At 35.3% G+C, this 25,371-nt stretch overlaps 1 long non-coding RNA gene across 2 annotated transcripts; it reads right to left on the reverse strand.

Moving 5' to 3' along the window:
• Positions 1–10,132: 10,132 nt before the first annotated feature.
• Positions 10,133–24,872, reverse strand: LOC141386176 (uncharacterized). 2 transcript variants are annotated; one of them, XR_012407624.1, is made up of 4 exons: positions 24,726–24,860; positions 24,144–24,224; positions 12,232–12,319; positions 10,133–11,306 (listed from the first exon to the last, which is right to left on the reverse strand). It is a non-coding gene; the product is annotated as an uncharacterized lncRNA (long non-coding RNA). The 2 variants fall into 2 exon arrangements; XR_012407625.1 differs by lacking the exons at positions 10,133–11,306; positions 12,232–12,319 and adding an exon at positions 23,646–24,060 and having other exon boundaries at positions 24,726–24,872.
• Positions 24,873–25,371: the final 499 nt, after the last annotated feature.

The raw sequence follows: 25,371 nt of genomic DNA on the forward strand, positions 1-25,371 counted from the left end.
ACAGCTCGTGTTTTGTCTTGCATTCTTGCTTAGTAATATTGATTCGCCATTGGCTCCCTTTCCAGATGGCACGTAGGTGTTGAACTCAGATCAATTAATGGACTTTTCTCACAATATGTTCTGTCAGTTCAGCTGATTTAATATGTGCTTCTGGCTGCGAATGGCTTAGCAATTGCTCCCTTCATGTTGGCATCTATTTTATCGGCCAGTGAGTTCTTCAAAATGGCTTTTACAAGGAATCCCTTTCGCTTAAAGGGATAGTTCACCCAAATATTTCAATTCTGAATTACCCCGGAGTGATTTTTGACTCTTCTTTATTTCTTAATAAACATATTAGTTCAGTTATTGGAGCTATTTGAGATCTATTGGAAAGTTGAAACATCTTCTCTCAAGTGAGGACATGGAAGTTGTTAATTCATCTAAACTGGATTACAGTAACTCTCCTTATTCTGGTCTTTCTCAATCTTCAGTGTTATGAATGCAAGCTGTTTTACAATGCTGGGATCATATTTCTCCTATTTTATCATTTCTCTATTGGCTTCCTGTTAAATTTAGGGTTGATTTTAAAATCCTTTTAATTGTAAATTAAGCATTATGTGGTTGTGCACTAAGTTACATTTCTGAACGTCTTGTGCCATATTGTCCAGTTAAGGGTTGTTTAAAAACTCAAGATAATCTGTTTTTTTTTTCTGTGGTTGCTCCCAAACTCTGGGGTCTCCCCCTCATCATGTAAAATCTGTGCCTTCTCTGGACATTTTTAAATTTAGACTTAAACACTATTTTTATTTTTAAGCTTTCACATGTGTGTAGATAGATTAGTAGTTTCATAGCCTAGATCTGTGTGTAGATTTGTTCAGCACTTTGGATCCATTATATTGTGTCTATTTGCTTTATAAATAAATGTTGTTGTTTATATGCCAGTAACTTCTTCAAAATACTTTTGTAAGAAAATGAATAGTTCACCAAAAATGTGAATTCTGCAATTGTTTACTCCTTCTTAACTTCTTTAAAACTCATTTGAGTTTCTTTAAGTTTTATGAAAAATGCAGGTAGCTGGCACCCTTTGACCTCCATAGTTTTGTTTTCCTACTATGTAAGTCAACCCAAGGGTATTCTGAAAACGTAACACTATATTCATTTGTGGAGAGCATGGACATAAGTTTTTTGCAGTTTATATTTTTGCAAATTCACCAAAGGCTGATGTGTGCGCTTTTTGAGATCTCAAATTTCTGCCATTTACGCCTACTATTCTCGCATAAATCCACCAGCGTCTGCTACCGACTGACTGACCAATTGACTGACCCAACCTCCTCCAGCCCCAAACATAACCGAGAGTTTTAAAAAGCAATCCAAAAAAAACAAACAATCAAGTTGTCTGCCACAAAGTTCAAGAATTTTGTTGTTATATTTAAATGAACAAGAAGCAAAAATCAGTGTAATTAATTTTACAAATAACTTCACAGAGAAAAGGCAAGTAACACAAAACACAAATTTAAGATTGAAGTGAAGAAATTGAGATTCGTGTGAAATGGTATTTACTTGTACAGTGTACTCCAAAATCTTATATACACTACCCTGCTGAAAAAATCCAGCTTAAACCAGCCTAAGCTGGTTGGCTGGTTTTAGCTGGTCGACCAGGCTGGTTTTAGAGGGGTTTTGGCCACTTCCAGGCTGGTTTCCAGCCATTTCCAGTCTGGTCTTAGCTGGTCAGGCTGGGAGATGACCAGCTAAAACCAGCTTGACCAGCCTAGCCAAGCTGGGAGTCCAGCCAAAACCAGCTATATCCAGCTTATACCAGGCTGGTCAAGCTGGTTTTAGGCTCCCGCATTCAAACCCCAATAAATCTTTGATTTTTGTTGTCTTGTCTTTCATGTAGTGCACCATCCCTAGACGGTGCGTAACACACAGAAATGCCTATTAAATTTCACAAATAATTAGCAAGACTATCTTCTGAGATTTATTTCTGAGTCAAGAATGTTCATTGTAAATCATACACATATGTATTGTGTCTAATTTAATTATGACTATGAGGTAATTGTAAATTTTGGGTAAACTATCCCTTTCAGAAAGACTATACTGTTAAAAAAGGGGGTTCCAGACAATTCATTCATGCTATCCCAACACAAATTGATTGAGTTAACAAATTTAAGTAGATTGAACATAAAACAATTAAGTTTTCCCCCTAAAACTCAAGAATTGTGTTGTTTTTTTAGCTCAGTTTTTAGAATGCAGAATTATGGAAAATCTGCTTTGGACATTTTCTACGTGACTCTGTAAAAATAGTGATTGACTGCTGTAATAATATACTTGCTGAGTAACGATGATTGTGTGGTGGTAAAATGCTTCTACGGTATGTGATAAATAACTTGCAATAACAACTCTCGCTCCATTACACACCAGCAATAACAACTCTCAGTCCATTAGTTTTGCTGTAATTTGTAAGACTGTCATGGGCTGAAAATCGAACATATGGTTGGTGGGTGGTGAAAGGAGCGTAATTACATCGGGAGCGATGTGCAAGAACATTCATTTGCAGCGAAACATCCATGTCAGCACGAATCAGGCGATGTATGTGCGCGTGTTTGGTCTGAGATTACTGAATGAACTCTACACAACAGAGTCTATCTCTAAAGCTGTCTAATAAATTAATGATGGCTAATAAAGGCTTTTATGTGTTCACAAACGCGGCACTAAACAAGATTGGGAAGCATCATTTATGATCTCCAAACAGAAAGACAAGCAGGTTATCTTGCCAGCCGCAGCTCTAGCCGGTATTCATAGCTAAAGCACGGTCAAACACGTGACGTCTGATTTCAGAGAGTTAATCAAAGCCACTTCCCGCAGTCTGGAGGTTATGATCACATGACGGAATATTGAGTTTCTCCTGTTGGGAAGAGCCACTGTTTAGGCATTATGGTAAAAACAAACAACTCCGATGATTATGATGATGAAGATTACTATTTGCAAAATTGCGGTGGACAATTAGTGGTGTGTAAGTTACTAGGGGTAAGTTACTGCAAAAAAGTAATTAATTACTAATTACATAATTTAAAGAGCATTTGAGTAAATTTGTACATTTCTTTGTCTATAATATTAATACATTTTATTTATCATGCACTTTTGTTAAACTCAAAGAGCTACAATGTATACAAAAAATAAGAACACAACCAAAATCAAAACAACAAACTTGCATAAAACCTCAGTAAAAAATCAGTAACAATAAACAAAATTACAAGTTGCAGGATTGGCAGTGTTATATCACAAGTTAAATGCTTTACTAAAAAGATGAGTCAAAACTAAACATCCACATAAATCAATAGACAATAAATGAACTTTATACTTTAACACCTTTTAGTTTAATTTAATAAACTTAAAACACCATAAACACTACTTAAAACACCATATATACAGTTAAAGTCAGAATTATTAGCCCCCTTTTTTGATTCTTTTTTAAATATTTCCCAAATGATGTTTAACAGAGAAAGGAAATTTTCACAGTATGTCTAATAATATTTTTTCTTCTGGAGAAAGTCTTATTTGTTTTATTTCGGCTAGAATAAGAGCAGTTTTTAATTTTTTAAAAATCATTTTAAGTTCGAAATTATTAGCCCTTTTAAGCTACATTTTTTTTCAATTGTCTTCAGAACAAACCATCATTATACGATAACTTGCCTAATTACCCTAACCTGCCTAGTTAACCTATGTATTTAACCTAGTTAAGCCTTTAAATTTTACTTTAAGCTGTAAAGAAGTTTCTTGAAAAATATCTAGTCAAATATTATTTACTGTCATCATGGAAAAGATAAAACAAATCAGTTATTAGAGATGAGTTATTAAAACTATTATGTTTAGAAATGTGTTGAGAAATCTTAATCATCTCAATCATCATTTCACCTAATCTTATCATTTTAAAATCAAAACACCATATTTCATATTATACATTGTCATTAATTTCTTATTTAGTTCATTGTTTCTTAAACAAGTGCAATTTGTCTTGATAAACTTTTGAGTTGAAAAAATATATTTGCTAAATATATTTGCATAACAAAAGAAAAACTATTTCTCTGCATCTCTGAAGTGATTTCTACAGAACTCTTTACTATACAGTATGTATACCGTATGGATAAGTACATTAGGTAATTAATTGCCTGCCTGCAGTCCTGACCTGTCTCCAATAGAGAATGTGTGGTGCATTTTGAAGAGCGAAATGCAATGACAAAGACCTCGTACTGTTGCACATCTTAAGTCTTGTTTGCAAGAAGAATGGAACAAAATTACACCTAAACACTTTATCACTTGGTGTCTTCAGTCCCTAAATGTCTTTTAAGTGTTGTGAAAAGAAATGGCAACATTACAAAGAGGCAAATGCTTTACTGCTCCAACTTTTTTTTTTTTTTAATGTGGTGCAGATACCCAACTTGTGTTTTTTTAGAAAAAACAAACTATAAAATCACAAGGTACACATTAAACAATGTGCTGTGGTGTTGTCTGCAATGAAATACAAGTCAAAGTAAATTTTGAAATCACTACTTTCTTTTTTATTTGTGTTTTCTATAGTCATAACCGTTCTCATTTAGGGGTTGTAAATGAAAATAAAACATCCTATTTAACGTTGAAATGTAGCGAAGTTAAAGTAAAAAGTCTCCTTAAATGGAAACACTTCAGTACAGATACACGTAAAAGCTAATTATGTACTTCAACAAATGACATATTTTTTCATTACTGTCCACCACTGCAGACGCTAGTGCGTATGAGATATTAAATATGAATTAACTGGATATAAACAGCCTCTTATGAACAAACTTCCGCATTAGTGCTTTATTAAAGCAATATAACATGAGTCAGAGTTGTTAAACAGTAAGTTATTACGAACATGGCTGCCCTGAAACATGCATTATCAATGTTTTGACATACTTTCCACTGAAACTTTCTTATGAAGCCATTAACAACTCGTTTAAATGTAGCCAGCAATCCGGTCATAGTCACCTCGAGCCTCATTTGAGAGCTCATCCTCCTTCTCATCTCTTTATTATTGATTTTAAATACAGCATTCAGTGTAGAATACAAATGGGTCTGTGCACAAAACATATTCAATCTGTGCCTTGTCTGTGCTCTTTATTTATCCAATTCATCCATGCGTAATTCACCATGTAGAGCATAGCAATTGTGCAAAGAAATCAGTCAGAGCTGTGCTTCTCAACGTACAGTTTGGTATTGGTTTGCATCACAGCCAAATTAACACTTCATCTGTGAATTTTCCCACAAAGCAATTCAATGTGAAAAAGACATTTAATGGATGTCAAACATAGACACCTTTGCTAAAATGAAGCTAGATTTTGATAAAAATCTAATAGATGTCTTATAAATTTAAACTAGTCATCAAATTAAGGTTGCTTTCACACCTACAATTTTGTTTCGGAACGTATCTCGTTTGCCCAGTTAGCGCGGTTCGTTTGGCATATGTGAACAGGGCAATCGCGCTCTGTTCCGTGCCAAAGTAATCGCTCCGAGATCGCTTGAATGAGGTGGTCTCGGCTCGATTGAAACGAACCCTGGAGCTGTTTGATTGCAGTGAGAAAGCGATCCGATCCAAGCCTGGTTATATCACAGTGTTTTATGGATATGTAATAGTCTTACGGCTATATGAAGAGAGAATTATGGGTAGGGCGGGAAGTTTCGCGAGTCTCCGGATGCCCGCAAACGAGTGACGATCTCCTGGTAATCTCGCGTCTCCCTCCCGGTCCTCAAATAGGCATCGTCGCGCACCCTTCTCACCCCTCCCTACCGCGTCTCTTCTCAGACACGTCGCGCGCGCACACCCTGTCAATCACCACCAAACCACCACCTCTCCTGACAGCTTAGCGGGACGCTGCTAAATAAACCCTGACACTGTGACCAATGTGAGGAGAGTTTACTCACACATGACTTGTTTTAGCTCTTTTGGTCCGATTAGAAACTTTGCAGTGTGAAAGCAAACCGCTCCAACAGCAAAGAGCAACAATGTAACAATTGTAATCTCTGTTTCGGAACAACTGAATCGATTCACAGGTGTGAAAGCACCCTAAGCCTTGTTTTTGCCAAGATATCTATGTTTGGATGTCCATTGGACATCTCTTAAATACAAAATTGCTTTGTGGGATAATGCAAAGCTGAAGTGATAATATTGATGTAATGTGAAGCAGTACCATACTGTACTTTCAGTTTCAACATTTCTATTATTTCCTATTCAGAAGTTGAGCAAAGAAGCTAATGTTGAAATGTACATTCATTGTGCCTCATTGGGAAAATGTGCCCTGGTGTAAATTTTTGAGAAACAAGAAATACAGTTTAAGTCAGAATTATTAGCCCCCCTGAATTATTAGCACCCCTGTTTATTGTTTATTTTTACCCCATTTTCTGTTCAACAGAGAGAAGATTTTCTCAACACATTTCTAAACATAATAGTTTTTAATAACTCATTTCTAATAACTGATTTATTTTATCTTTGCCATGATGACAATAAATAATATTTTACTAGATATTTTAAAGACACTTCTATACAGCTTAAAGTGACATTTAAAGGCTTAACTAGGTTAATTAGGTTTACTAGGCAGGTTAGGGTAATTAGGCAAGTTATTGTATAATGATGATTTGTTCTGTAGACCAGTGGTCCCCAACCATTTTCTAACTGCGGACTGGTCAACGCTTGACAATTTTTCTGCGGACCGGGGTGGGGTTTTTTTTCTGGGGGAACGAGCGCTTGCACGTCTAGAACGTGCTGACGTGAGACGTCTGCTTAAGCCAATCAGAACAGTCAGACGCGTTCACGTCCGCAATAAGATAAGATCAATAAGATGCTTATGACAAGCCGTTGTTTGTTTACCTTCAAGCTTTGCTTGTGCCCGTGAAACAGCCCGTGAGCGCTAGAACACACATATCATGTACATCTCGACATGGCAACAGGGTTTTCAGTGCTGTGTTAGCGATCTATGGGTATTCTGCCATTACTTTAATCCAGAACACCGGCAGAGTTGTTGTCTCGAACACTGTTTTAAGGCCGCCGTCATTTACGATCTCCAGCAGTTGGTCTTCTTCTTGCACGGACATGCTGGATTCTGCTGGTTTGTTGACAAATGGGTTATGTATCCATTCCCTAGCCGTTTGTGGGTCCTTTGAGGTTGGGAAGTAGCACTCAAACTCCTTTAACAGCGAAGACGATGATCGTGCACCAGCCTGATGAGTGAGGGCTCAGGGCCTACTCACACTATGCCATCCGTACCGTGGCCAGGCCTGTTTCCCGGATCGTTTGAGAAGTGTGAGTGCGCTGAATCGGGCTCAAGCACGGTTCACTTGGCCGGCCCTGGCCCAGTTGGAAGAGGTGTGCCTGAGCGCGATTCAATTGGGCTTTGGCGCGGTACGCTTGTGTGTGAGTGCAAAATGCGTCAAAGCCCAAAACTGAAAGCGAGACGTGACTTTTAAGGGGCTGTTTCATATGGATTTATTACTAATTCTTACTGTTCAGTGAGCGCAAACTGACGTAGTTTATTAAAGACGAGAACTCCTCACAGCACGTCTACTGCACGGCTTCAGCAGACCTCCTCATTCCTGCAGCCCGAGGGCTTTATGATTGTTTATGAGCACCAAAAGTGGCGGATCTGTTCGGTGAAATATCTGACTGCGTGTCACCGCATCCCTAAGGACTGTTTGGCAAAATATTTGACTGCATGTCACTGCATAACAAACGACTGAAACGATATAACTAGAGAAATCTCCACTGTGCTGCTGAGTGAGAGAGCGCTTCTCACTGAACAGCGCAGCAGCGATGACGTAAGCGTGCCGAGGTCCATTTGTGGTGTGAGTGCGGGCCGTCGGGAGAGACGGGAGGGGGGACAATCGTGCTTTGGCCCGGTTCGAGGCAACTGTACCTAGTGCGAGTACGATATATATACCTCAGTTTGGCTTTAAATGCAGCTACTTTATCTGCCAACTTAAAGATAATTCATTCTTGTGCGGCCCGGTACTGATAATTCTGACTTCAATTTTACATCCAAATGGGTCTTTACAAAAATGCATTTGCTAAAAAAAACAAAAAAAAAAAAAAAAACAGAAATGGCTTTTTGCTGAAAAAAGGTTCCCGACCCCTGTTCTAAACGCAAATTTCATCATTGTTTTGGAGCACACTAGCTTGTAGATACCTTAAAAACTAACAATACTGATGCTTACATCTAAAGAACTTCATTTTAATTTTCTGGGACCTTTAAAAATGTTTGTAAAAAAGCTTTTTAAGCATTGCAGTGTTTTATACATCACAAATTGCGATGGAAAAATGAGACTGTGAATAGAGCAGTTTTTGCTTTTCAAATAACACACAGAGCAAATACTGTGCGGGGATGGATGAAAGGTTTCCAGCTGTCTTCACGAGAGCAGAAAACATCTGGAAGGGTAAGTGTGAGAAAGTGTTTAGTGATGGTGGAAGTCCTCTTTGGAGATTCAGCCCCCTGTGGCATTACATAATAACACAAATAAATGAAGCTATAATGGTTTGACCTCTCTTTCTAGCAGTTAGGCCCGTGACCACAGGTGGTCTGTGATGGTCAACAGGAGGTCAGACAATTATAATATATTTGCTCTTAAACTTCAGATTATTCATTCATTCATTTTACTTTGGATTTATCAGGGTTCGCCATAGCGGCGTGGACCGCAAACTACTTTGGCATGTTTTACTTAGCGTATACCCTTCCAGCTGCAACCCAGCACTAGGAAAAACTTCACACAGAAATAATAACCAAATCGAAAGATTGTTCAAAAAATGTTTCATTGTTCCTTCATTTTCATTTTCCTTCTGATTAGTCCCTTTATTCATCAGAGGTCAACACAGCTGAACGAACCGTCAACTTATCCAGCATACGTTTTACACAGCAGATGCCCTTTCAGCTGCAACCCAGTACCGGGAAACACCCATACACACTCATTCACACACATACACTACAACCAATTTATTTATTCAATTCACCTACAGTGCATGTTTTTGGACTGTGGGGAAAACAGGAGCACTTGGAGGGAACCCACGCCAACACAGGGAGAACATGCACACTCCACACAGAAATGCCAACTGATCCAGCAGGGACTTAAACCAGTGCCCTTCTTGCTGTGAGGTGACAGGCCTAACCACTGAGCCACCGTGTCAACCCTCAGATTAAGATTTAAAGGAGAAGTCCTGCTTTTTCTTGTTTTTCCGCAGCGGCTGAAGCTTGTGCTGTATTTCAGATTACTGCTGTAGGGATTTCAGGTTGTGAAGGATCTGATTTTGTCATTTGGGAAATCTTCTCCATAAATTGGCATTACAGAACCTCTAGTGTTTATTATCGTCAGCTTTTAGGATAAGGTAATATAATTTCTATTTAATTAGACGAAACTCCCTGTAGAACTTTGGATACAAATGAAAAGTCAGAGTTCATTTCATCAATTATCAAAAATGTGCCAGGAGCTCGTATTTAATTTAAAACAAATTGAAAAAAGAAAGAAGTACACAAACTTTTTTTCACCTACATTATATGCTGTATATATACACATTTTAATACAATACAATATAGGCGAGGCAGTGGCGCAGTAGGTAGTGCTGTCGCCTCACAGCAAGAAGGTTGCTGGATCGCTGGTTCGAACCTTGGCTCAGTTGGCATTTCTGTGTGAAGTTTGCATGTTCTCCCTGCCTTTGCGTGGGTTTCCTCTGGGTGCTCTGGTTTCCCCCACAGTCCAAGGACATGTGGTACAGGTGAATTGGGTAGGCTAAATTGTCCGTAGTGTGTGTGTGTGAATGTGAGTGTGGATGTTATATCCTAATACACATGCTGGGCCCCATATGGTCTAAAACTTGACAGGTGGGCAAATCTAAGCTTGTTTTTAATAAAACAAATATAAATATGGATATAATAAATAATACTGCTAATAATAATAACATTATACAAAAGCAAATTGTTATGAATGAAATGAAAAAGCCTCTCGAGATGAAGAAGACATAAAAGCAGTGATTTTTCATATTTATGTAGGCTAGAAAATAATATATTTTGTAATATTTTAATCCTTTATATTTATATCCTATATCTATTCTTATTATATCCTACATATATATATATCCTTAATATTTATTTTTTTTCATATATAAAGATATTTGCCTATTGCTCTCTTGTGCGTATTAAGCAGTGTGTAAGCGAGGCGCAACTCTGCACCGGAGTTTAGACCGGGTTCGTTTTGGTCTAATGAAAAATCTATTTTAGTTTCTCAAAACAGCAACGCGCCAGCAATGCGCCTCAGAACACCTTTCTTTTTAGACCAGAACGCCTATGGACGCACATATGAGCACTAATGCATTTGCTATTTAAACAGCGTAGCGCAACGCCTCAAAACAACTCTTGCGCCAAGCTGAAACTACCAAAAGACTATTGTGCTGCGCCTTGCGCCACATTGCACCGGGTGTATGATAGGGCCCTAGATCTTAAACGCACTGATTTTGTAATGGCGTGACAGTTCATCGACTGATTATTAAAGTCTGTTTAATACCCTATTAAATAGATGCCACAAAAGCTGTCCGCTGATCTTGGCATACTGAATTTCTTCAATGATTGTCTCAGTGTTTTAGATGCATCTGTAAGACCTCAGCAGGCAATCCGCTTGTTAAGTGTGACGTCACTCGGAGCGGCTTCCGGGTCCAAGCGCTCTATTTAACTGAATGGGGAGATTCATGAAATGATAATAATAAACGTTTACAAAGGGATTTAATACTTTCGAAAGTCACAATCGCAATATATATGTCCATGCCTAATATCCGATGGCCAGAAAGTGATTCATTGTTTTATAAATTGTTAAAATTTTGGTATTTGTTATGCAGCAAGCCCAGAGATTGTTGTGTACACTATGAATGTAAAATTAACTTTAATGTGTGATAGGAATAAAACGCGACCATAAACGAATGATTTCTCCACTCAAAAGAATGGCGGCTTGGACCCGGAAACAGTATTACACACGTCACAAACACATCACCACTTAACAAGCGGATAATGAACCTCTCTGCTGACTCATTAATGGACTTTATGTGTGAGAAGTCGAGTTCTGAGGTATAGCGTCCACGCAGGCTGCCATTGCCTGGACTGTGTTTCTTCCTGCTTGACCTGGATGAATTCCTACTTTAATCTTCTTTAACAAAAGCAGAGTCCACATTCACATGGATTACATTTCCATAAAGGCAGCCGCGGCTTAATTCCTCTGTACTTCGTTTTGCCAAGTTTAACACGTTACATATTTCTTTGAACTGGGCTGCCAGCAGTCTGGATCTAAAAAACGACAAGAAGATTCATTCCAGAAGATTGAAATATTTTGTACAAACCGTTCACAAACCCTTTGCTTTCCGACAAAGGAATCAATGCGAAATGAAAGCTTAATATATTGTACATCCTACAGCACAACACCAAATGCCATTACCATTCTGATTCGCATCTGCAAACACTGCAGATTTAAGACTCACTCCAGAATAGTGGGTACATTTTAAGCATTTTCCAATCATTCGTTCATTTTCCTTCAGGGTTAGTCTCTATTTCAGTGGTAGCCACGGTGGAATGAACTGCCAACTGTTCCAGCATATCATTTTACGCATCGGATGCTCATCCAGCTGCAACCCAGTACTGGGAAACACGCATTTACACTCATCTAAGCACTGGGATAAAACATTATTTTAGCACATTTGAACAACAGCGCACATTGAAATCCCTCTTACACATCTGGAAAAGGTTGTGACCGTGCTGTGACCAAAACACTATTAGTTCTTATCTCTGGCACATTGTATTTCTCGATGGATTTGATCTTTCCGAAGGCTCTGTGCTCTTTTTGAAGACTCCAGAGATATGAAAAGCATGTCTAGAGTTATTAATCATGAGTGGAGTTACATCTTCAATGCGGGATGCTGAATAACAGTGAGATGATGAGCGATTGTCTCGTAACTCATCTGAATTCAACAGAGATTGTTGGTCCTTCATAGAAGCATGGGCTTACTGGGTTGGGTTTGCAGTCTAGGTCAGTCTGTGCTTCTTAAAGGAACACTCCACTTTTCAATATACGTTCGTTCTAAAAACGTAGCCCAATATACATTTCTGGAGATCTTGAATTATGTAGCCAGAGGTACAAATGGTTGCATTTTGTCTTTAAAACAACTGCTACGGAGCGGTATGATGCTGTTCCTTTTTGTGCAACCAGCTGGCTTACCTCCGTATGGATGGCTTTCCCGCTGTTACCAGTTTGTCCAGTGGCTCGCCATGTATGTCGGCGGACTTGAGACGTGGAGTGGAGTTGACTGCGACGACGGAGTTTGAGTCCAGCAAAGAAGGATTCCAGAAAGCAGGTAAGACAAAAACAGAAGACAAAAAATAAAGTAAACAAGTAAATAACTGGGTGAGAATGTGGTAGAATCTGAAAACGTGGTAAAAATCAGGCGAGGACTTTACTTTTTCTGGATTGCTTTTGAAAACACTGTCGGTTGGGTTTAGAGAAGAGGGTGGGTGGGTCAATGGGTGCTTTTGAAAACACTGTCGGTTGGGTTTAGAGAAGAGGGTGGGCGGGTCAATGGGTGCTTTTGAAAACACTATCGGTTGGGTTTAGGGAAGGAGGAGGGTGGGTCAGTCGTTCGGTCAGTCAGTCAGTTGACAGCACCCTCTGGTGGATTTACATAACAACAAAATGCACGAATGGTACTCACATGCTCCTGAATGTATTTGGACCCTCTTCAGAAATGTATATAGGGGTACGTTTTCAGAATGAGCCTGAATTGCCACTTTTTTAGGAATTGTTTTAGGACTTGTAACTCATTTTACAAGTCACCTAAAGTAAAACAGTTTAGTTTTATCATTTTTGAATCCATTCAGACAATCTCCGGGTCTGGTGGGAGCACTTTTAGCTTAGCTTAGCATAAATCAGTGAATCAGATTAGACCATTAGCATCTCCACCATCAATTTTTGGTAATGTTTCTATCAAAGGCTTTACTCTTCCGTAGATGCATTGTGTACTAAGATCAACGCAAAAGTAAAAGTTGCTATTTTCTAGACCCACATGGTTAGGAACTTTATTCTCATTCCAGCATAATAATCAAGGAACTTTGCTGCTGTACCATGGCTGCAGTAGGAGCAATGATATTATGCCAGACTTAAGCATAGTTACCTGACTTGGGACTGTTTTTAGGTGCTGCGTAATATCATCATCCTAGTACACTATGTAACTACATGTTGAAAAATATTCTCTCCATTAAACAGAAATTGGGGAAAAAATAAACGGTGGCTAGTAATTCTGACTTCAACTCTAAAAGAAAACTATTTTGGGTGAGAGTATTGGGTAATTTATATTATTATGGTGGTTGTATTAACACGACAACTACAGAGTAACCATTCATTTTCCTTCGAATTTCCTTCACCACATTGAAACGAACCGCCAACTACAGAATAACCACAACAGAATAATTCAAGTACTTAGATCAAGTATAGTTTAAAAACACAACAGTATTTGCATCAAATGACTTTATTAATAGTAAAAAAAAGTGGCTAATTCGTACAAAGTCATTCTATTTAATTGAAAATGTAACCACCAATAAACACAAAATTAATCATTGGAGGATGAAAAAATCATTCTTAAAAAATGTACATTACAAAAGAGATTATATAAATTAGTAAGATTTACCTACTAAATCAAAAACTTACAAATTGTCTTGTGATTGCGTTGGTTTGATGTCTAAACAACTACGTTCTTGTTTACAAAATCTTCACACTACAATTCGTGACACAAATGAATAGTGTATGTACATTTGTAATGTGTTTGGACCTCTGCCATTACACTCGCTGCAAGCAATGCTAAAGGCAGACTGATACAAGCGGTTCTCATGGTGATTCTAGTAGAACATCACACAGTCTCTCAGCCAATCAGAGTCTAAACATTTGTCTTAAAAGCAATATAGGACTTTCAGAACTTTCTGTATATTCAAGAGGAATATGTACGTATAAGCAGAAACAAAGTTAGACAGTGTGTGAATCAGTCACTAAGAGAGAGAGAAACAAACAAGAACTGGAGAAAGTTGGGAAAAACAAGAAAACAAGCCTCCAGATATCTGGTTTGGTAAAGCTTTTCACTGGTGCCTGGAGATTCATTATTCATAATAACACAAATACTTACTAATTCCATTTGTTCATCAGAAGACGCACTTTGTTTTAGAGTTTCATCAAAATGATTCTTTCATACCCAACAGAATAAAGTAAATAATAAAATAAGAGAAAAGGTATTTGATTTGTTTCATTTTTCCATACTCAAAAAGTCCAACCAAGACACACCTGGAATTTACAAATATATAAGTGCGTTTGCTCTTCCGATTCTGTTTTAATTCCCTAAGCTTCTTTAAATGTACGTGCATGGGAATGTAAAGAGAGACTAATGAATCACAAGCAATGAATGAGTCACAGCGAGACACTGGGGAGAGATGGAGAGAAATAGCTGTTTATCACGGACCGTAAACAGCACTGAATGCCAAAGAGTATTAGATTTCACATTCTTAGGTGTAATAATGACCGCTTTGCTGTAAACCGAGCGTTTATTGGATAACCAATCATGTTTTTTTCATTTAGAAGTTTACCGTTTTGAAGAATCTATATTGCTTTAGAAATCTCCTGCAATAATTGACATCCATTCATCCAAAACAAAAAACGCTTGACTTGTAAAAATAAACATTCCGGCATTAATTGCTTCAAGCTGTTTAGATTTTGAGCTTTCTTTTGGCATATAATAACTTTAACGTGTTAATTGTAAAATTTACAGTAACTTACCAGCATTTTCGGTTGCCAGTAAAGACTGTAAATTTACAAGCATACAATAAATAATTACAATTTTATGTCTTTTATTACATTACTATTGTAACTAATAATTTACAACGTGCTTGTAAATATACAGTCTTAATGTTAATGTAAATTTAACAGTAAATTATAATTAATAATTTATTCATTTACAGTCTTACCTGCTTCCATAATTGAAAGTAAGTTACTGTAAATTTTATAGTAAATTATGAATATTAATTTACATTATGCTTGCAGATTTACAGTCTTACTGGTAACCAAAATTGCTAGTAAATTACTGTGAAGTTATAGTAAAATGTATTTTTTAATTTACAGTGTGCTTGTAAATTTGGTCTTACTAATGGCAACCAAAAATGCCAGTGAGTTACTGTGAATTTTACTGTAAAATGTAATTGTTTATTTACATTGTGGTCATAAATTTAGTCTTACTGTCAAACAAAATTGCCAGTAAGTTACTGTAAATTTTACAGTAAAATTTAATTATTAATTTACAATGTACAGTCTTACTGTCAACCAAAATTGCCAGTAATTTACTGTGAATTTTAAAGTAAAATGTAATTTTAAATTTATAGTGTCCTGTTAAATTTACAGTCTTACTGGCAAAAAATGACAGTATGTTACTGTGCATTTTACAGTAAAATGTAATTGTTCATTTACATTTTGCTGGTAAATTTAGTCTTATTTTTAACCAAAATTGCCAGCGAGTTACTATAAATTTTACAGTAAAATGTAATTATTTATTTAAAATGTGCTTATAAAATGACAATCTTTCTGGCAACAAAAAATTACCAGTAAGTTACTGTAAATTTGACAGTAAATTCTAATTATTAATTTACAGTGTACTTGATAAAATCAGTAAAAGCATAATAAAATGCACTTTGGGAACAGAGTGGCATCTAAATCAATAAACTATACCACCAGTTTAAGAACACTGCACAAAATTATTTTCTTTTTTAATTTCCTTTATTTTTGTTTAACAAAATAATCTAAAAACAAGTTTATTATACCATATATTGTCAGACATTTCTTTAAAAAGGGGTTTGTCTTGTTTCTAGTCCAAATATCTAAACATTTTAAAAACGTCAAGTAAAATTATTGTCTTGTTTTCAGAAAAAAAAGTCAAAAGGAGTTTTCCCCCTAAAAGTAAAATGTTTTTTAAACCTCACTGGCAGTGAAATAAATTAATAATTACTTTTACACACTGTAAAAAACTGGGTTCCACACAACAGCTTCATGTTGTCACAACACAAATTGATTAAGTTAACTTAATCCTTTTTACAAATTTAAGTGGAATGAACATGAAATCCCCAAAACCCTTAAGGATTGCATTATTTCAGCTCAATTCAAACTACTTATTTAAAATGGGTTGAAACAACACAGATTTTTGGGGGGGAAATTAATTGCAAAAGTATTTTTCAGCAAAACTCATTTTTTTGAGTGCTAGTGATTCTTTGACCCTCTGCCTGGATTTGTCATTGAATCGCTTCTGTTTTTAAAAATAGCCCATCTGTAAGTCAATGCTGTGGCTGGACCGTAAGAGAGGCCAAACATCAAACAAGTAATCATCTGGAAACATATTCAGACAGCGCACTCTTTTTCCAGGATATTATTATTAATATTCAGCCTCATATAGTTACGTGTGCTAACATGAATTATGTGCTGAGAGCATTCCTTTTGTTCAGTCCGTGACAGTATGTTTTTGAAATAAGCGTTTTGTCTCGGATCATCTTTCGTGGAGATTATTAGTTTCTTTTTCCACATCATTTCTTGATTTAAAAAAATGGTTTAATGTAAATAAAGTTTCAAAACAGAGACCAAGCAGGTCAAAGTATTCAACAATGATACAATTAATGATTAAGAGATAATACTGTAAAAACTCTGCAGTGAAATTTTGGTTGCCAGTGTATACTGTAAAAATTGCCAGTAATACTGCAAAATTTATAAGTGCACTGTAAATTAACAAATAATTATGGTGTAAAACTACGGTGCGCTTGAAAAATTTTGCCAGTGATATTGTAAAAGTTGCCAATAATACTGTAAAATTTACAAGTAGACGGTAACAATTTTAATTGTGCTGTAAAACTGCAGTGTGCTTGTAAATTTTGCCAGTGATATTGTAAAAGTTGCCAATAATACTGTAAAATTTACAAGTAGACGGTAACAATTTTAATTGTGCTGTAAGACTACAATGTGATTGTAAATTTTGCCAGTAATACTGTAAAAGTTGCCAGGAATACTGTAAAAATGGCAATTAATACTTTAAAATTCAAAAGTGCACTGTGTGCTGTATAATTACAGTGCGCTTCTAAATTTAGCCAGTAATACTGTAAAAGGTGCCAGTAATACTGTAAATTTATAAGTGCACTGTAAATTAACAATTACAATTATGCTATAAAACTACAGTCTGCTTGTAAATTTTGCAAGTAATCCTGTACAAGTAGCCAGGAATATCGTAAAAAATGTCAGTAATACTGAAAAAATTTCAAGTGCACTGTAAGATAACAGTTAATTATGCTGTATAAAGTACAATGCGCTTGTAAATTTTGCCATTGTTTACAGTAAAAGTTGGCTGTAATACTGTAAAAATTGCCAGTAATAGTGTAAAATTTACAAATTTACTGTAGAATAACAGTTAATTACGCTGTATAAAGTTAAGTGCGCTTGTAAATGTTGCCAGTGTGTACTGTAAAAGTTGCCTGTAATACTGTAAAAGTTGCCAGTGATACTGTAAAAGTTGCCAGTGATACTGTAAATTTTACAAGTGCACTGCAGAATAACAGTTAATTATGTTGTAAAAGTGCAGTGCACTTGTACATTTCTGCAGTGTGTACTGTAAAAGTTGCCTGTAATACTGTAAAATTTGCCAGTCATACTTTGACATATACAAGCGGACTGTAAATTAATGATGTAAAACTACAGCACAATTGTTATTGTTTATTTACAGTACACTTGTAAATTTTACAGTATGACTGGCAACCAAAATTACCAGAAATACTATAAATTTTAAAGCATTTTTACAGTGTAAATCCAGCTTGTTGTTATAACAGATTATTACACGGCTCCCTGGATTTGATTCTGATTAGCCAATCACAACATTCCCTCTACAACAACCGCTACTTAGTATTTTGTGATGGAAGTACAACATGGATTAACAGTTAACATGGATTGGCTCCTTTAGAAAAAAAAAAAAAACATAAAAAAAAAAATATATATATATATATATATATATATATATATATTATTTTTATTTTATTTTTTTTTATTTTTTTTTAAAGGGTACACACCTATTAAATGCACAGACTAAACAAATGTTACAAATGACTTCATGGTAAAGCATTACTATTTATGTTTTTATAAAAATTTTAATAAACATGTTCATTTCTCTCCTAAAGTTGAATTTTTTACTTCATCAGTATTTGGCTAACCTGAATATTTTGGCTTCTAAAAGCTCTCCTGAGGTTTTGCAAACTTTTCCCATTTATTTATTTATTTATTTTCAGGGTTAGTTTTTCTGGAGACTGGCCTGAATAAACGATTAACTGTATTCACATGTCGCAGTAAATAAACATTATTGTTTATGCGTCATCCTGGATCCATTAGTTCCAGACTCTTACAGAGAGATATTGAAGAACAATTGATCTTCACTCCACTGCAGTGACTTTTTCAAATGTCAAGATCATTTTGTATTGGTTTACTATTTCTTTTCATTCATTAATTTTCCTTTGGCTCAGTTCCTGATTCATCAGCCACAGCGGAATGAACTGCCAACTACTCTGGCTTATGTGGAAACACCCATACACTCTTACGTATACAATCTCACATCCACACACACTTTGGCTTATTTTGCTAATCCCACTTCTAGTGCTGGTGTTTGGGAGAAACCGGAGCACCCAGAGAAAACCCATACAAACACGAGGAGAACATGCAAACTTAACACAAGAAATGCCAACTGACCCAGCAGGGACTCGAACCAGCCACTTTAGTACTTGTTTTATTCACCTTATTCTCAGCTAACGAGCGGGCGCTGACATTTGAATCTTTTTGTCTCGCGACTTCCGGTCACATTCACATCCATTCATTTTTTGACGTTAACAACTGCTCGTTACGCTGCTTGATGTTGCAATTTAATATTTTCTTATTATATTATGCTACTTGGTCTGTGTAGTCATGTAAACATTTGTTTGTTGAGCAAGTAGTTTGGCCATTTTTTGCCGTTTATTATTCCTAGTCATTTCTCCCATAGGCGACTGAATCGGAAGTTCTAAGACAATCGCGAAAACAGGCGCACTTCCGCATTTTAGAATAAGGTCAATACATCTTAGTCTATAACTGGTTTGCAGTGACTTAAGCAGTGCTATTTTAGTATTATTGATTTGGTTATTGTTTTCATTGTTGAATAAGAGTCAGGATAATTTGATTAGTTTTAAAACGTCTTTATTACGTTTAGTTTTAGCTTATGTACTGCTTTGATTTTAACTAAACAAAAATGAGAAATGCTGCCATTTCAAGTACAGCTAAAATAAAAAATATTCTTTAATTTCATTTAATATTTCCCTTTTCCTGATTTATAATATACAAAATGTGTTTTAAATAGTTTAAATAAATGTAAAAATTATTTTTAGCAACTTAACATGCGATCATTTTGTACAGGTGACCTATATAAGATTACATTAGCTTGTGTAATGCCCTAATGTTCAGGGCTGAACTTGAGCGGTGTCTTTTAGCTCCTACATTAACATAGTTATGCAACTTCCTCCTCTTCCTTCCTCGTTTAACTTCACCTTTCCTTCCGCTCAGCCAATCATCTCATGGGATGTGCTTTTATCACTTATCATCTGGCATCAGCTGTAGCGCTGTCTGTCAGACATGAATTATGTTTGTGCATTGTCCTAGTGAGTTGCATGTTGAAGATTTTGCATATTGAGGATTTAGCCGGCACTTGAGTTAGAGCTGAAATTACTCTAAAATTTAAAAATAAAACATTAATAAAAAAATAGTTATAATAATAATAATAAGAAGAAGAAGAATGCTACTACTTCTACTATTAATAATAATAATAAACAGTAACATGCTGACAATTTTGAATTATTTTATATTTTCATCTTTCCATTTACTCTTAGAGTTTAAGGGACAGTTCACCCAAACATGAAAATTCTGTCTTTATTCTGTTGAACTTAAAACAATACATTTTGAATACTGAAAATCTGTAACCATGATACCTGTCAACCCTCCCGTTTTTCCCAGGATTCTCCCGTATTTTACTGTTCTATCCCGCTATCATCCCGTAAAGGTATTTTCCTGTATTTCTCCCGTATTTTCAGTCTTTCTTAGAACAGCCGAGCCTCCCTATACCCAACCCATACCGCCGAACCACCAGGTGTCACCCATAGCTCTGAAACGTGAGTCTTCTGTGCTTTCGCTTTGTTTAGGAATGAAAACACTTATAAGTAAATATTAATAACGGCGCGAATTCTATACAATCCTCAAAATATAATGGTGCATGACTGTCAGCTGATGTGCTCCATAGTGATAAACAGATGCTGTTTCCCAAACGGATTCTGTACACGCGATTTAAAGCGGAGAGAAAAAAGTCTGGCTTTTGGGTGTGTGTTTAAACAGATATAAACAAAATAATAATAATAACAGGGGGGCTATGGGCAGGGGATCCTGATCCCTTATTATGTTGGCCATATCCCTTATTTTCACATACCAATGTTAACAGGTATGGTAACCATTGACGTTTTATTTTTTTCCTATTATGGAATTCAATGGTTACATGTTTTCAGCCTTCTTTAAAATACCTATTGTGTTCAATAGAAGACTAAAATAGTGATTATATTTTGGTTTTTAGACAAAAATGATTTTAGAGTAAAATTGTCACTTAAAATGCTCTTGTTATGCATTTTTTCAGAGATTGTATTTACTTTAGAGTGTATTAATATAACAAGTTAAATGTCTGCAATGCATGTAAGGTCAGAGTTAGTGACAAATGGAGTTATTTTCTCCCAAAGGAAGGACAAAGTGGTAATTTGCAGTGTATGTTAAGAGAAGACAATGCACTAAAAGAATCTGCGAGACCGCAAATATGAACTGCATAAAAGCAAGTTATCAATGTACTGTATTTGTGTATTTATAGTTATTTACATAAATATACACAATATACAGGTAATGTAATTACATAGCTATTACATTGTAATTACATCCCAGATAATATTTATCAATGTGTTTCTTTGTATATTTCATGTGCAGTGTGTATTTATAGTTTACACTTAAATGTGAACAATAACCATGAATGTATTATGCAATTACAAACGTTTATCTTGGATATAATTACTGTGTCATTACATTGCAATTTCTATGTCATTACAATGCTATTACATTGTAATACATCCAAGACAATAATTATTAACTCAAATGTTTCGTTGTATATTTCATGTACAGTATTTGTGTAATTATATGTAAATATACACATATAATTACAAGCTTTTATTTTGGATGTAATGACATAGTCATTACATTATAAATACTATGTAATTACATTGTAACTACATGGTTACAACATTGTTATAACATTGTATTGACATTTAAGATTTCTTTTCTTTTCTAAGATTATTTCTTGTACAGTATTTGTAAATTATAGTTATATACATATACACAGTACACATGTAATAAACAATTACAAACTTTTATCTTAGATGTAATTACTATGTTGTTACATTGTAATTACATTGTAGTTACGTCCACGTCAATATTTATAAAAGTAAATGTTTCTTTGAATTTATTTTGGATTTAATTACTATGTTGTTACATTATAACTATGTATTACATTGTTATAACATTGCATTTGCATCTAAGATAGTATTGTAAATGTGTATATTTCATGTACAGTATTTGTAAATTATAGTTATATACATAAATATACACAGCACACATTTAATATGTAATAAACAAACTTTTATGTTAGATGTATTTACTATGTTGTTACATTGTAAATACATTGTAGTTACATCCAAGTTAATATTTATAAAAGTAACTAAATACTGCATGTACATTTGTTTATTTACAGTTGTATACGTAAATATACACAGTACACACGTAATTACAAACTTTTAACTTGGAGGTAATAACTATCATTACATTGTAATTACTATGTCATAACAATCGTATTACATTGTAATTACATCCAAGATACGTCATAAACTTAAACGTTTCTTTGTATATTTCATGTACAGTATTTGTGCAATTATACGTAAATATACACAAGTAATTACAAACTTATTTTGAATGTAATTACATTATAATTTGTAAATACATTGTAGTTACTATGTAATTACATTGTTACAACATTGTATTTACATCTAAGATAGCACCGTAAATATGTATGTTTCATGTACAGTATTTATAAATTATAGTTATATAAATCAATATACACAGTACACATGTAATATGTAATTAGAAACTTTTATATTAGATGTAACTACTATATCGTTACATTGTAATTACATTGTAGTTACATCCAAGTTAATATTTATAAAAGTAAATGTTTCTTTGTATACTGCATGTACATTTGTTTATTTACAGTTGTACAGTATACGTAAATATACACAGTACACTACAAACTTATCTTGTGTGCAATTACTTTGTCTTTTTATTGTAAGTACTATGTCATTACATTGCAATTACATTGTAACTAAATCCAAGATAATATTCATAAACACGTTTCTTTGTATATTTCAAGCACCGTATTTGTGTATTTATAAGTAAATATACACAGTACATGTTAATACAAACTTTTATCTTTTGTGCAATTACTATGCCATTACATTGTAATTACACCCAAGATAATATTTCATAATGTAAACGTTTCTTTGTATATTTCATGTACAGTATTTGGCAATTTATAGTTGTGTACGTAAATATACACAGTACACACATAATTACAAACTTTTATCTTGGAGGTGATAACTGTCGTTACATTGTAATTACTATGTCATACCAATCTTATTACATTTTAATTATATCCAAGATAATAGTATATAAACTTAACTGTTAACTTAACTGTCTTTGTTTCATGTACAGTATTTGTGTACTAATACTTAATAAAACGCAGTATATATATATGCAATTACAAACTTTTATTTTGAATGTAATAACTATGTTATTACATTATAGTTATTATGTAATGACATTGTAATAACATTATTATGATAACATTGTAATTACATCTATGATAGTACTGCAAATGTGTTTTTGTATATTTCATGTATGGTACAGTAACAACAACAGTCTGTGAATATAACCAGCTTCAAATAGTAAAAATGTATTAATTTTACTCTTTGTAAACTCACTTCATCAAAAAATTGTGTGGTGAAACACTTTGATTGGCGTTCTCCCTTTGAATGTGTCATCAAAGGAGGAAAGCCCTGCCCATTAGTGACGATCTCTTCCTTATTTTATAGGACGTTAGTCTTGTTTTTAAATCTGCCACTATGCTGACACACAGGCATTTTAGCTCCACTCTCTTTTGAAAAGTGGCCACAATCTTATTTGAATTTAAAGCGACAGTCAACAAAATGGCACAATTAGGATCAAAGCCTAAAAGGGTCAGTTTCAAGGAGTTATAAAACCATTTTTGTGTGGTAGTTTGAGGTGAAACTTCACATACACACACTCTCTAGGCACATCAGAGACTTATTTTGCATCTTGTAAAAAGGGGCATAATAGGACCCCTTTAATGTTATCCTATCACACCCATTTTTATCACATGATCTGTTGAAACCAAATAACATGACTTTTTAATGTGCATGCTTGAATTTATTCAGTAAATGTGTTTCCACTGTAGTTTATGCACATTTTTTCCTACAGGATAACATGTTTATCCTACTCAGTTGTGTGTTTGTTATGCACATTTACAAAATGCATGTGTACCATTTTTTACAATATTCCAAAATGCGCATCAAAATATGTGGATGAAACATAGCTATTGACTTCCATAGTATTTGTTTTTCCTAAATCAACTGTTACCACTTTCCAGCTTACTTCAAAATAGGTTTGGAACAAAGTGAGTGTGAAAAAAACCCCTGTACATTTTCATTTTTGGGTGAACTATCCATGAAACATGATGTTCAGTCACGTTACGAGAGAACTGTTCACAGTATTCACTATCCATCATTTCTGAACATAAGGTACACGATTCTTCTCCCTGATCTACAAGATACAGGAACAAGAGTCATTTTGAGCAGAGCTAAGCCATTCATCAACAAACGTCCTTCACTTTGAGATCATCTTACCTGAGCTTCAGTGGTATTTTGCTTCAGATAGATCCGCATTTGGGCCGGGTCAAATAACAGTCCACTCCGAATACAGAATCTCTGCGTCATCAACAGAGGAAACCAAAGATGGGGTGAAACATTTTGTCCCCAACAGAGAGCAGATGAACATTACAACAACAATGACGATTCACTTGGTTTCATTAAAACAAAAAATAATAATAAGGCTGCACAATATTGAAACAAAAACACACACATACAATTTCATTAGATGACTGGAATAGCTTCTTTTGTAAGAAATGAATGATTTTAAATTGATTAGGATGATTTTTGTGGAAAACATACAAAATAACAAACACATCACATGCATGGAAGGGAAAAAAACAGGACAAATGTACCATACTGTTGCTACTTGTTCAAACCACTTATTTACTGAAATATGAGTTGAACCAACACAATTCCAAAGATTTTTAAGACAGCTTAATTGTTTTATGTTCAATCAACTTGTCACACCCATGGCTCGTTCCTGCTGTCCAAGTCACTGCCCTCCCTCACCATCAGTGAACCCTCACCTGATTACTTATCACCTGCACCTGCACTCACCTCACTCACTCAGTCATCGGCTGGAATCAAAGGCACATGGTCTTCTCTCCTATGTTTCTCCGTGAATATTCTCCTCCTGTGAATCCACCTTTTTAAGGGAAATGAGTATTCTTATGCTGGCGTATAACCAAAGTACTGAGCTTATCCATTGAACTGTTTGTGTGTGAGATCGCTCACCCTCTTCAACGCCATTCACCTGCTTCACCTTACCTTTGTTGTCACGAAGCTTGAATAAACACCCTTGAAGTTTTAGCCTCCTTTGTCTTCCTTGTGTGACCGTGACACCACTGAAATTTGTAGAGTTAACTTAGGGCGTACTCACACTATGTACAGTTGCCTTGAACCAGGCTGAAGCAAACTTGTCCCCCCCCCTCATCTCCCCTGACGGCCCGCACTCACATCGTATTTAGGCCTGAGCATGCTTACGTCATCAATGATGCGCCGTTCAGTAAGTGCTCTTGCTCAGCACAGAGAAGATTTCTTTATATCGTTATATATTTTTCGTCGTTTGGGATGCAGTGACACACTGTCAAATATTTTGCTGAACAGATCCGCCACTTTTGACGCTCATAAGTAAGCATAAAGTCCTCGTGCTGCAGGAATTAGGAGGTTTGCTGAAGGTGCAGCTGTCATGCAGTGAGGGGTT

Source organism: Danio rerio, chromosome 6 (genome assembly GCF_049306965.1).
Source record: "Danio rerio strain Tuebingen ecotype United States chromosome 6, GRCz12tu, whole genome shotgun sequence".
Lineage (NCBI taxonomy): Eukaryota > Metazoa > Chordata > Actinopteri > Cypriniformes > Danionidae > Danio > Danio rerio.